This window comes from Leopardus geoffroyi, chromosome B1 (assembly GCF_018350155.1).
Source record: "Leopardus geoffroyi isolate Oge1 chromosome B1, O.geoffroyi_Oge1_pat1.0, whole genome shotgun sequence".
Taxonomy (NCBI): domain Eukaryota; kingdom Metazoa; phylum Chordata; class Mammalia; order Carnivora; family Felidae; genus Leopardus; species Leopardus geoffroyi.
The window spans coordinates 88,605,308-88,618,123 of NC_059327.1; the positions used below are offsets into that span (position 1 = coordinate 88,605,308).

At 33.3% G+C, this 12,816-nt stretch overlaps 1 long non-coding RNA gene across 3 annotated transcripts in view; it reads left to right on the plus strand.

Moving 5' to 3' along the window:
* Positions 1 to 12,816, plus strand: part of LOC123592465 — a 192,757-nt gene that overhangs the window by 116,693 nt on the left and 63,248 nt on the right. The window contains exon 4 of one of the 3 annotated variants that reach the window (XR_006709790.1): positions 1,817 to 2,764. The exons of the other annotated variants lie outside the window; for them this stretch is intronic. This is a non-coding gene — a long non-coding RNA (uncharacterized LOC123592465). Of the gene's footprint in view, positions 1 to 1,816; positions 2,765 to 12,816 lie in introns of those variants that run through there. 3 annotated transcript variants of the gene reach the window in all.

Consider the following 12,816-nt stretch of genomic DNA (forward strand, 5'->3'; position numbering starts at 1 on the left):
CCCGATGAGATCATGACCTGAGCAGATATCAAGAGTTGCATGCTTGTGCTCACTTTGGCAGCAAGTATCCAAAAAAAAAAAAAAAAAGTTGGATGCTTAACTGACTGAACCACCCAGGCACCACCAAAGTCCATGAGTTTTTAATGTTTTAATGACACAAAAGATAAAACTTTATTGGCTATCAGTGAACATTTTTGGGAAACCAAATGTGTACTTTTAACCACTATACTATATAGCCACTAATTAATAGAATATTCTCTTTTGTATGGACTTCCAGGAAATCAGAAATAAATTTGCAACTTGACCTTAGCAATTTATCTTCCCTGTGATCCAACTGACTACTTCTATTTGTTTGCATCTGTGGTTTATAAAACACTTACATTTTTTTTTTGCAAGCCACTTCCATTCCTTTATAGAAGAAGATAAGGCCCTATAAAATAATATTTTTCTCAATAAATGTGACTATATAGCCTCACTGATATAAAGAAAGAAATGAGAGGCTGAATGACAGAGATTCTGAGGAGAAACCAGAATAAAATTCTTCCTGAATATAGGATATGATTATTTGTGCCGCAGACTAAGAGATGGGCTGAAGACTGAGGAAAGACAAAATGGAAGGTCAGCTTTGGGAGTTGAAGACAAAGCTCATGTTAGCTACCAATGATGTGTTGTAGTAAGTGGCCAGGAAAAGCCAATCTTCCAAGACGAATGTAATGGAGCCATGACAGATTATATTTAACCTGAGTGTTATTAGATGCAAGCAAAGTAGGAAAGAGGAAATAAATGAATTAGTATCACATTTAGTAGAGACGTAATTCACCACATCACTCTCTGTGTAGGACAAAACTGATTAATCGGATTTATTTAGTAGTTCCGCTCTTTCTTTATCTCTCTCATTCAGTACAGTGGCAATTTATCTACAATTTTCAAAACTGTATTTAATGGAATATACATCAGAAAGGTGATAAAATACATGTTATCTTCAGAAAAGTATATGAAAAACTACTAAAAAGTATTGAAGTTAATGTTGCTAGAAGCCGATAGATATAAATAGGTGACCTATTAATAGGTGTAAGTGTTAATGAACCACAAATATTGTAGCAAGCAAAAGGTAATAAAAAAGAAAGTGTTATGGAAGGCTTTTATGAAGAAGACTGAAATTAATTTTCAGTGCAATCTAGGAAAGGAGGTGTAATTTGAATACAGAAGATCAAAGGAGAAGGTAAACATACACCCTGGACATTAGAATAAAGAAAAGAAGAAAATGGAGATGTTAATGCAAGGAGCTCATCAATCACGGAGCTATGATGATTTCTTGAGATTATTGTAGATCTGGAGACATAAAATAGACTCTTGAAAAGATGTAGAGGAGATGTGAATAAGCAGAATGGAAGGGAGAGGATAAAGTAAATGGATTCTATCATGGGATATAATCAACTGTTTAATTTAAATCCCATATGCCCCATTTGATTATGTTGACAAGTGAAAAGCACATTCATCTAAATTTTTAAAGTATTTAGACATTAACCAATATAATATGAGTCATCTAAATGGTACATTGCAAATAAAAATTAGATCAACCATTTAAATTGAAGCAATAAGAAATGACATTATATTATTCAATGACAAATAACTCTATCCAGTTAAATGTCATACACATTTTTAAGGAATTCACTTGTCAGAAAGATAGCTAACTGCTGAAATGATAAAGAGTATGGTAAATGCAGAAAAGGTCAATTAGTAATCTACTGTTTTTGAAAGCAACATCTTCTGGCATTTATTCTATTATAGTTGTGCTATTCTGTTTTATTTATAGAATGAAGATGGATAACTTTCATGACATATGCATCTCTCAAGCAGACTGAAAAGAAATTATGTTTAATATTTACATTTAATGAAATCATAATACACTGCTAATCAAATTGTTACCTTTTAAATGGTTGGATGGAAAATCAGGGCTAAAACACTTGGAAGGAAAAGAAAATAACTTCTATAATATTGGTGACACAGACCTTAAATTAGCAAATTAAAGAACTCATTGCAATAATGTATAGCCAAGTCTGTTTTGAATATTTTTAGCAATTGCCAAACTATTTTTGAATTCACTTATAGAAGTTCAGGTTGTAATCACAACTAATTCAAAAGAATCATCCAAAGATAACAAGAATAGTATGCTATGTCATCATCCAGAAGGGACTGAAAGAATCCTTTTTTTAAAATGTTTATTTTTGAGGCAGAGAGTGAGTAAGGGAGGGGGACACAGAATCTGAAGTCGGCTCCAGGCTCAGAGCTGTCAGCACAGAGCCCGACGAGGGGCTTGAACTCAAGAATCGTGAGATCATTACCTGAGCCAAAGTCAGATGCTTAACCAACTGAGCCACCCAGGTGCCCCAAGAGAGGACTGAAGTAATTCTAAATGATGGCTTTTTATTTTCAGTGTGAAAAAACCTCCCTGTTCCCACTTTATGACTTTTAGATTGTTAATGAAATTGTTTCTGTTTGACTGAATAATACCCCTTATGGACAGAACATACATTCCAAGACCCCCAGTGGATGCCTGAAACCACTGATAGTACCTGTCAGAAAACACTATGTATATACCACTGAACAATATATATATATACTATGTTTTTTCCTATACATACACACATGTGATGAAGTTTGCTTTATAAATTGGGCATAGTAAGAGATTAACAATAATAATAATAAAATAGAATAATCATAAAAATAGCACTAATAAAAGTTAAGTGAATATGGTCTCTTTCAAAGTGTCTTATGGTACTTCACTCACCCTTCTTATTCTTGTCATGATGTGTGATGATAAAATGTCTCCATGATGAGATGAAGCAGGGTAAATGATGTTGGCATTGTGTGGTAACATTAAGCTACTATTGACCTTCTGACAACACATCACAAGTATCATCTCCTTCCTGACCAGGGTTGATGGGGTAACTGAAATTGTGGAAAGGGGAGGACTACTGCATGTAATATGTCAAAAAAGGGCTTCACGGATGTGATTAAGACAATGGGATTTGAGATGGGTTGACTTATCTTAGCTATCTGGTGGCCCCAGTCTAATCACAGGAGCCCTTGAAAGTGACACACTTTCCCTGCTGAGATTAGAGAGATGCCTCAGAGGAACTGGAGGCAGAAGAGATATAACATTGTGAGAAGTTTTCCACCTGTTCTTGCTGGCTTTGAGATATACCATTACCAGGAAGGAGGCCTCTGGGAATTAAGGTGGGGCTGGGGTGACAGCCAGCAAGTAAACAGGACCTATACTGCATGCCAACAACTTGAATGAGCCTGGAAACAGATTTTCCCCTTGGATCTCCAGAGAGGAATACAGCTCTGGCGAAACCTTGATTTTGGCCTTGTCAGACATGAGCAGAGAGACCAGCTGAGGACATGGGACTTCTGATCTACAAAACTGTGAAAAATAAATTTGTGTTGTTTTAGGTGATGAAATGCTTAGTAATTTGGTACAGCAACAGAAAACGAATACAGTGTTTTCTCAGCTTTTCTTATGTGAATTTTTATATGAAAATATTTTTCCTACTAGCTGGAGTTTTAAGAGGGTATTGGTACATATGATCTTGGGTTACTTGCTCTAAAATGCCCTCTATTTAATTGTCTATATAACATGATTTTAAAGGAGTTGAAGGATAGCATGACAAAATAGAAATGAAAGCTTAAAAACTTTTCAACAACTGATACAACTTGTTAGCTCTGTTAATTGTGTTACACAAACTTCTAATCTGCTTACCCTTTTATTATTTGGTGACAATGTCTATACGGAATTGAGAGAATCTATATAAAAGTAGTATAACATAGGATTTGAAACATATGTATTTAATAAAGTCAGTTTCCTTATCATCTGCCTTTCTTGGACAAAATTGTCTGCCCTACTTTTCTATGCATAACTCCTGATGACTTATTTGGGTTAAGAGACCTTATTTATATATTTATTTATTTTGTGTATGACTTATTTGCTTCTAATAATAGGAATGTCTTTGTTTAATTAATACATAAACAACTCCACAGCCATCACATTGTCATTGTTTGCATTCTTATGGATTTATGTGATGAATATGTTTTTTTTTTTATTTTATGAATTTTTTCTGGGCATATTTTGGTGGAAGTAATGAAAGTTAACAGTGGGAGTGCCTGGGGGGCTCCATCCATTAAGTGAACGTTTCTTGGTTTCTGCTCAGGTCATAATCTCACGGTCCAAGAGTTTGAGCCCTGCATTGGGTTCCGAGCTTCCAGCACAGAGCCTGCTTCAGATCCTCAGTCTCCCTCTTTCTCCGCTCCTCCCCCACTTTCGCACTCTCTCTTCCTCTCTCAAAAATAAATAAAATTTAAAAAAAGAAAGAAAGAAAGTTAACAACAGTTTACTACAGGGAAGTAATATCTAACATTATATCTGGGACAAGCAGTCATAGTTCTGGGAAATCTAGACAGATGGGGCAGAAAGAGAGAAGAGTATTCAGCAAAGGAAAATGAGAAAAGATGTTTCAAGGATAACCTTTATTTACTTAGTGATTTTTTCCTTAAGTATAACCATACCTGAAATTACAGATTAATTACATACTTTCTATAGGTACTCCATTTTCTTAAGAAACCAAGCAGAACTTGTAATAATTTAAGGTCTTTAGAAATTTGAGAATATTATATATATTTCTCTTTTTATTCCTCTTATGAAGTCATGTTGTAATACTCCTCTATTTCCTTCATGTATGTGTAATTCCTGTGGGCATCTATATAGTATGTAATATCAAGAAATAACAGATGATCAATGTGTGGTTTTATTATCCACTGATGACAAACTTTTTAAATACATTTATTTAGTCTAAACAAAGCAGAAAAAATAGGAACAGTAAAGTTTCTACTCTGTCTTGGAAAAATGTAGGCAATTATTTTCATCTAATACTATATAAGCAACTTAAGTTTTAGATTTAGATTTCATTTTGGGAGGGAGTGATTTCAACGTTTATCTTTTATTTTATTTTTATTTTCTTATTGCTAAATCAAGCAGTGATTCTCTCCAGTATTTACTTCGTGCTGTGGGAAATAGAAAACAAATGCTGAATATGATTTATGTTTGCTCTAGGATCTAACGGTGACTTTAAAAACTGTCCTGAGTAGATCTAGTGTCCCAGATGTTACAGGTACAGAATGGCCTCTATTAGCCACAGCCCGAGAGTGTCGGAAGCTGAGACCCTTACCTCAACCACATTTTGTATATAGTAGGTGCGAGACCAAACTTTTTGTTGTTATTGTTAAGCCACCATGATTTGGGAGTTATATTATCACAGCAGAATTTAGCCTATGCTGACTGATATGAATGAACATTGGTAGGTAGAGTTATGGTCCTATTCCAACAAATTTCTAAATATGTGCTATCTCCGTAGTAGATGGAGAATGGTGCTGGCAAAATGGTGAGTGTGGTACATAGTGACAAAACATCCGGTAAAACTGTCCAGCAGTAACTCAGAGAGTAGATCACGTAACAAGTGGACATTAGTGGTGTGTGTTAGATGCTTTTGACTGCTTTTGTCAAGATTTTACATGAAAAAGATGAGCTCAGGGAAGAATTTCCTGGAATAAGAGAGAACAGAGCAAGAAAGAAAAGGCCTTGAGGGCTGGAAAGGTCAACTGCTTCAGGACTTTAAATAATAGGACATATATTTGAGAAGGTAGTTGAGATATGAGAGCCAATTAATTCTCGCCTGGCAGCAAGGATCGAATCAAGTTTATGGCTGTCACACATTGTTAAAATCTCCTTGGGGATTAATGTGGTGCTGAGTAAATTCTTTCAGTTTAATAAACGGTTGCTTAGTCTTCCAATATTCTACATAGTCCTGTTCAACTCAATTGTGCCTATTAGACCTGCCATGGACAGAATATTTGGATTCCACCAAAATTCATATGTTGAAGTCCTAACCACAATGTAAGGGTATATGGTGATGGGGTCTCTGGGAGATAATCAGGTTTAGATGGAGATCATGAGGTTGGGACCCTCATGTTGAGATCAGTGTCCTGATGAAAAGATATATCAATGCACTCTGTCCCGCTCTCTCTTGGTCTCTCTGCCACATGAAGACACATCAAGAAGGTGATCGTCTGAGAGCCAGGAAGAGCTTTCGCCAAAACCTGAGCATGTTGGCACTGATTTCAGATTTCCTGCTACTGAAACTGTGAGAAAATGCATTTCTGTTGGGTAAGCCACCCAGTCTATGGTATTTTGATACAGTAGCCCAAACAAAGACAGATCATTAAAAGATTTTCTATTTTACCATCACCAGAAAATACATGTGTAGGTTGTTTTTTGGTTTTTGGTGTTTTTTTTCATGGAATATATGGTATATACTCTAAAATTCTAAACGTCTCCTTCAGTCTGTATTAGTTTGCTATGGCTGCCTTAACAAATTACCACAAACTGGGTGGCTTGAACAATGAAAACTTATCGTCTCCCAGTTCTGGAGACTAGAAGTCCAAGGCCAAGGTGTCAGCAGAATTGTTTCTTTCTGAGGGGTGTGAAAGAGAATCTTTTCCATGCCTCTCACCTATTTTCTGGTAATTTGCTGACAGTCTTTGGGATTCATAATCTTTGGCTTCTAGAAGCATCATCCCAGTATCTGCCCTCATCTTCATATAGTATTTTGTGTGTGGGTCTTTGCGTCCACACATACGGGTGGTGTGTGTGTGTGTGTGTGCGTGTGTGTGTGTGTGTTGAATCATTTTTATTTTGAAAAGTTGAAAAAAACAGTTCGGAGAGTTCCTGTGTATTTTTTACTCAACTTCTCCAATGATAAAGATCCTACATAACCTTAGCACAATTACCAGAACCAGGAATTGACATTAGATCAATACAATCAAATAAACTTTAGACTTTGTTCAGATTTCAGTAATGTTGACATGCGCCTCTTTTTGGTGTAGGAATTCTATGAACTTTTAAAATATGTTTAGATTTATATGTTAATGTTTGTATAATAAACTTCACACCTAATATGTAGAACGGTTCTACCTCACCGAAGACACTCTGCCCCACGTATCCTCCCCCTTTATAATCATACCCCTAACCCTAGGTAGGAATCACTGCTCTGTTCTCTGTAATTTAATTTTGTTATTTTAAGAATGCTGTATAAATGTAAAAATGTTATTTTAAGAATGCTGTATAAAAATCTTAACAATATGTAACATGTTGACACTGGCTTGTTCATTCAGTGCAAGGCCATTGAGCTCCATCATAAGTGTACCATTTATTAGTAGTTGTTTCTTTTTTCACTGAGTAATATTTTATTGTATGGATGAACTGCATTTTACCCATTCGCCAATTTTTTCCATTTGGACTTATGATCCATTTGAGTTGATTAATTTCTACTCTTATTTTTCTGTTCTCAATTTTGTTGATTTATCTTATTTCCTTTCTTCTGCTTGCTATGGGTTTGCCTTGCTCTTCTTTTCCTAGCTTTTAGAGGTAGAAGCTTATATTCTCGATTTGATATCATTGTTACTTTCTAATTTAAACATTCAGTGCTATACATTTCTCAGCACTGCAGTAACTACATATCACTAATTTTGACAGGTTGTACTTTTTAAAATTTTTATTGAGTTAAATTCTTTCATTTCTACTGAGACTTTCTCTTTGATCCAAAGATTATTTAGAAGTCTATTGTTAAATTTCCAGGTGTTTGGAGATTTTTCCATTACCCTTCTATTATTGATGGCTCAGTTGATTTCATTATATTCAGATTTATAGTCTGTATGTTTTCAACTCTTTTAAGTTTTTTTGTGGTGTTTTGGAATTCATGATGCGATCTATCTTATTAGTTGTTTCAGTGGAACTTCTAGACTGAATTCTGCTATTGGTGGGCTAAGTGTTCTACAAATGTAAGTTAGATCCTCTTGGCTACCAGTGTTGTCCAATTCTTTTATATCCTTGTTGATATTCTATTAAGTAATTCCTGAGTGAGATGATTTGATATTCTTAACCATAATTGTGGATTTTAAAAATGTCTTCTATCAGTTCTTTCGCTTTTTGCTTTAAGTGCTTTGAAATTTTCTGGTTGATGTTTACATGTTTAGGATCACTATGTCTTCTTAGTTGATTGACTTATTTTTACCAGTATGTAATGCCACTTTCTGTTCCTGGCAATTCTCTATGCTCTGCAGTTTATCTGGTAATATTATGGCCGCTCATGTTTTCTTTTGGTAGTATACGTGTAATATATCTCTTTATACTTGTTTATTTTCAATTTGCCTCTACTGTTATATCTGAAATGAGTTTCTTACAAATAGTATGAAGTTGGTTAATCGTTGTTTTTTACCCACTCTGACAATCAGTCTCTTAGATGATGTATTTAGACCATTTGCATTTAATTTAATTAGTGACATATTAGGGCTGAAGTGTGCTTTTATATTTTTTGTTTCCTATTATCCTTAGTTCTCTCTGTGTTCATTTCTTATTATTTTTTTTTGCCTTAGAGTGGATTGCTTAAATGTTTTTTTTTAGAATTATATTTATCTATAGCGTGTTTGAGTGTATCACTCATTTAATATTGCTCTAGATTTTTTATTTTATATATACAAAACTTATTAGCGTCTACCAATAATGACATTTTAGTGGTTGCCATGTCTGAAGAAAGGGATGGGTTTCTGTGGTTACAAATAGTAGCATATGGGATATTTGAGGTGATGGAACAATCCTTGTCTTGATTTTCATAATAGTTACATGAGTCATGTCGTCGTGATTGACTTTAAGTCAGGAGATAATCTTATAAAATTTCAAGTAATAGAAAATGTACTAATTTAAAAAAAATGGTATCTGCCATACAATGGTCTTAACTGGACTTATTTGCAAACATGATTATCTATTGGCAATTCTTAAGCTGTTTAATAATGTAAATATCCTATGTGTAATTAGTATTATACCTTCTCTTTTTGTCCTCTGATCTAACAAGTCATTTTTGTCCATAAGACATGATTAATATCCTTTAATTATTCAATAGACATTATCTTCATTGATAATCAAACGTGCATTCTAGTTCAATGATCATGGGCAACAGTAAAACAAACTTTTTAGAAACTGAATAACTTTTAACTTTCATTTCTGTAGAAATTGACAAAAGTAGAAACAAGGAAAAAAACACCCGGTGCTTAAAATAACCATGTTATACTGTTTAAATATTATTATGTTTCATATTGAATGAAATGTTTCACAGAAAAACACTTGATACTACACTTAACTTATATGGTAAATTTTGTATCAATAACTGTATTTCCAAGGAGGGAGAATAAAGCAATATATGAGTGATATATATCTCTTTTCATTCAAAGGTTCATTTAGTATAATTTTTTGTTTTCTTTGCAAAAATAATTATTATTCGAAATTTAAGATAGGAAAATACTTTCAACACTTGAATGGTATTATCAAATAATGTCATCAGAGGGTAATTCAGCAGTCATACATTTCAAATTGGAAATAGCATTACTCTCCATTCTGAATTTATGTAAATATATGATTATCATAAAAAGTTCAACTAATAAAAAATTTATAGAGAATGAAATGAATATTATGCTACTTTCTAGACTTAAGAGTTTTTAATATTTTAGTAGTTATGCTTTCAGAAACCTTTCTTTTATAGTTTTCTTTTTTCCTTCTTTCCTTCCTTACTTCACCTTTATCTTTCTATCTGAATACAGACATTTATATACACACATAATTGTACACACTTATATTTATCTGTGTGGGACAGATAAATGGGACTCTCCCTACATCATTTTTGTGTCAATGCTATAGACATTACATCACGAAGTGAGTATAAAACACTCACTGATTTTGTCTAGTGGTTCTATCAGTTCCTGAAGGGATGTTGAAGTCCCCAACTATAATTGTGAATATGTTTACTTTCAGTTATTTCAGTTTAGTACTTCATGTGTTTTGAAACCTTGTTAGGTGCATCCAAATTTAAGATTTTCATGTTACCTTGTCTAATAGATTTATATATAAGTGTGTAATTTTCCTCTTATTCTCTTGCATTGTATAGTTTTGCTTTTAAGTCTACTTTGATATGAATAGAGCCATTCCAGCTTTTTTGATTAGTGTTTACTTAGTATATATTTTTTATACTTTAATTTTAATACATGTGTATTGTTATATTCAAAGTAACTTTCTTTTGGACCACATATAATTGAATTTTAACATTTCATCCAATTTGACAATCTTGATCTTTAAGTTGATATATTAAGACCATTTTCATTCAATGTAGTTACTGATATGTTGGATTAAATTCTTCATTTTAAAATTTTTTCACATTTTTTTCTCCCATATTTTGATCTTTTCCCTTTTCTTTACTTCTTAAAGGTAAGATAAAATTCTTTTAGTATTCAATTTTAACATATACATAGTATTTTTTGTATATAGCTGTTTACATAGTTTTATTTTTATGCAGTTGATCTAGAAATTATTATATACATGTTTAACTTAATATAATAAAATTATAGTTTATAATTTATAGTTTATAAATTGAGACCTCTGGGGATATTGGGATGGGATGGATATATCTTGCACATGGAATGGAGCCCCAGGAAATAGAATAACGGGTTGAATGATGGTCCTTAAAAGGTTATCTACTAATGCCTTGAAACTGTGATTTTACATTATTTTGGAATTAATTTTGATAGATATAATTAAATTAAGTATCTTGAGAAGATCATCCTGAATTATCCAAGTAGGCCCTAAATCCAATGATCTGTGTCTGTGTAGGAGTGAGGCAGAGGGATATTTCACTATCCTTGGGAGCCATTTTGAATAACAAAACAATCAAGAGAAAGCACAGAATATAAGGAAAAAAGGTGGCACCAAATTGACCATGAAAAAGACAATTGTTTACAATATAAGAGTTCAAACAAGAAGGGAGAGCTTCGCCTCATTTGATCTCAACTGGGAATATACCTAGCGGGAGAGACCAAGGTTTTGCTGCACTGTGAATGGCCACAAACGACCACAAATACCATAAGTATTAATTTAGGGGTTATAAGTGTTAGTGATAAGTGATTTTCCAAATACAGAATCCATGGAAAATAAGATCAGCTGTATATTCCTTGAGAGTAAGACAAGGCAGCAATGACGTTTCTTGGCACTGGCATGGCACCCATTTAGCTGTCAGTTTTGTTTAGCACCATCCTATTACAAAGTTGGCGGGGCCATCGAGGTCCTGCATTTGAATCACCAGTACCAAGAAAGATTCTGTATATAATTTATCTGACACACTTCACATAATCTTCAGTTTTGGCATCCCACCGATCCAGAGCCTAGTAATTCATGAGGAAGTATAGTCTATTTGTCAAATAGATTATTGAAATGAAATTTAATCAATAATTCATATCCATTTAAAAAGGAAAAGCAACAAATCAAACAGTCTTGGGCCAGCAGCTTTAACATTTATAATATCACTTAATCTCAACACAGCTCTGTGACATATTATATTTCCGCTTTGCCAAACATGAAGTCAAGACTCAGAATGGTTTGTCAACTTGCCCATGATTTCATATATAAATATGATGGAAAATGAGTAGTAAAACTCATATATGTCAGGCTGAAAAGTTCATGACTGTGCCTTGTATCATCGTCTGCCTTTTGCCACTTTACTTGCATCAATTTATTTGATTCAACAACAAAATACTTTAGCTCCTTATAATTGCAAGGTATTGTGCTACCTCCTGATATCACAGCTTACTCTGTCAGCTCTGAAAAGTATAAGACAAACCACCTGTTCATTCTCAAAAGTCTGATTTCCTGAACAAACTTCTGGGACATACTTCAATGGAACAGGTCTTTTGCTTGGATTGTGAAATATGAAATCACATGTGCAACATAAAACAATAGAACAGTTTTGAAATAATTAAGTATAGTCTTTTTTTTTTTTTTATCTCTGCACTGAGATCCAGCTAAGTGACATTTTTTTTAATTAGGAAAAATATAAAGAAATACTCTTAACACATCCTTAGCTTTTTTCTCTTTTCATATATATTATATCCCAAACCAGAAAGAGAAAGAACAAAGTCAATGGTCATGGCTCTGTGTTTGCTAGTGTGAAATCAGCAAGTGATTTTGTTTCAATTAAAGAGAAATTCTTCCTTTCTATAAAGATATATGTGTGTTATTTTAATCTAAGAATTATTTTTTGCTTGCAAAATATATGTAATATATTTTTAAATTATTTGAAATAATTTTGAACTTATAGAAAATTTTCAAGCACAACAGAAATGAGTATATTTCCCTGTACCATTTGAAGGTAAGTTACCAATCTGATGCTCTACAAACAATAACATTTTGTATCAAACTTCAGTATAACCATCAAAATCAAGAAGTCATTATTTTTATTTAATTATCATTTTTTCTCAAATACTGCAAATTTCACCAGTTGTCCCAACAGTGTCCTTTACAGCAAAATGGTTCAGTTTAAAATCACCTGTTGAATTTAGTTTCCATATCTTTTCAGTCTCCTTAAATTTAAAGCTGGATCTTAATTTTCCCTTGACTTTTAAGACCTTGACAATTTCAAGGATTGTTGTCTGGAAATTTTGTAATTTAGAGTTTTCTAGTGTTCTCTTTTGATTAGATTCCACAGGAATATCATAAGGAACATTCGTTCTACATGCTGCATTTGTTAAATGGTGTTCTATATCAATCTGCACCATTATGGTGATATTAATTTTGATGATCCTATGACAGTGGTATCTGTGGTTTTTATCCAATTAGTCTCCCTTGTACTCAAAAAAATTTTTGGGTGCTGGGACCTAATCATC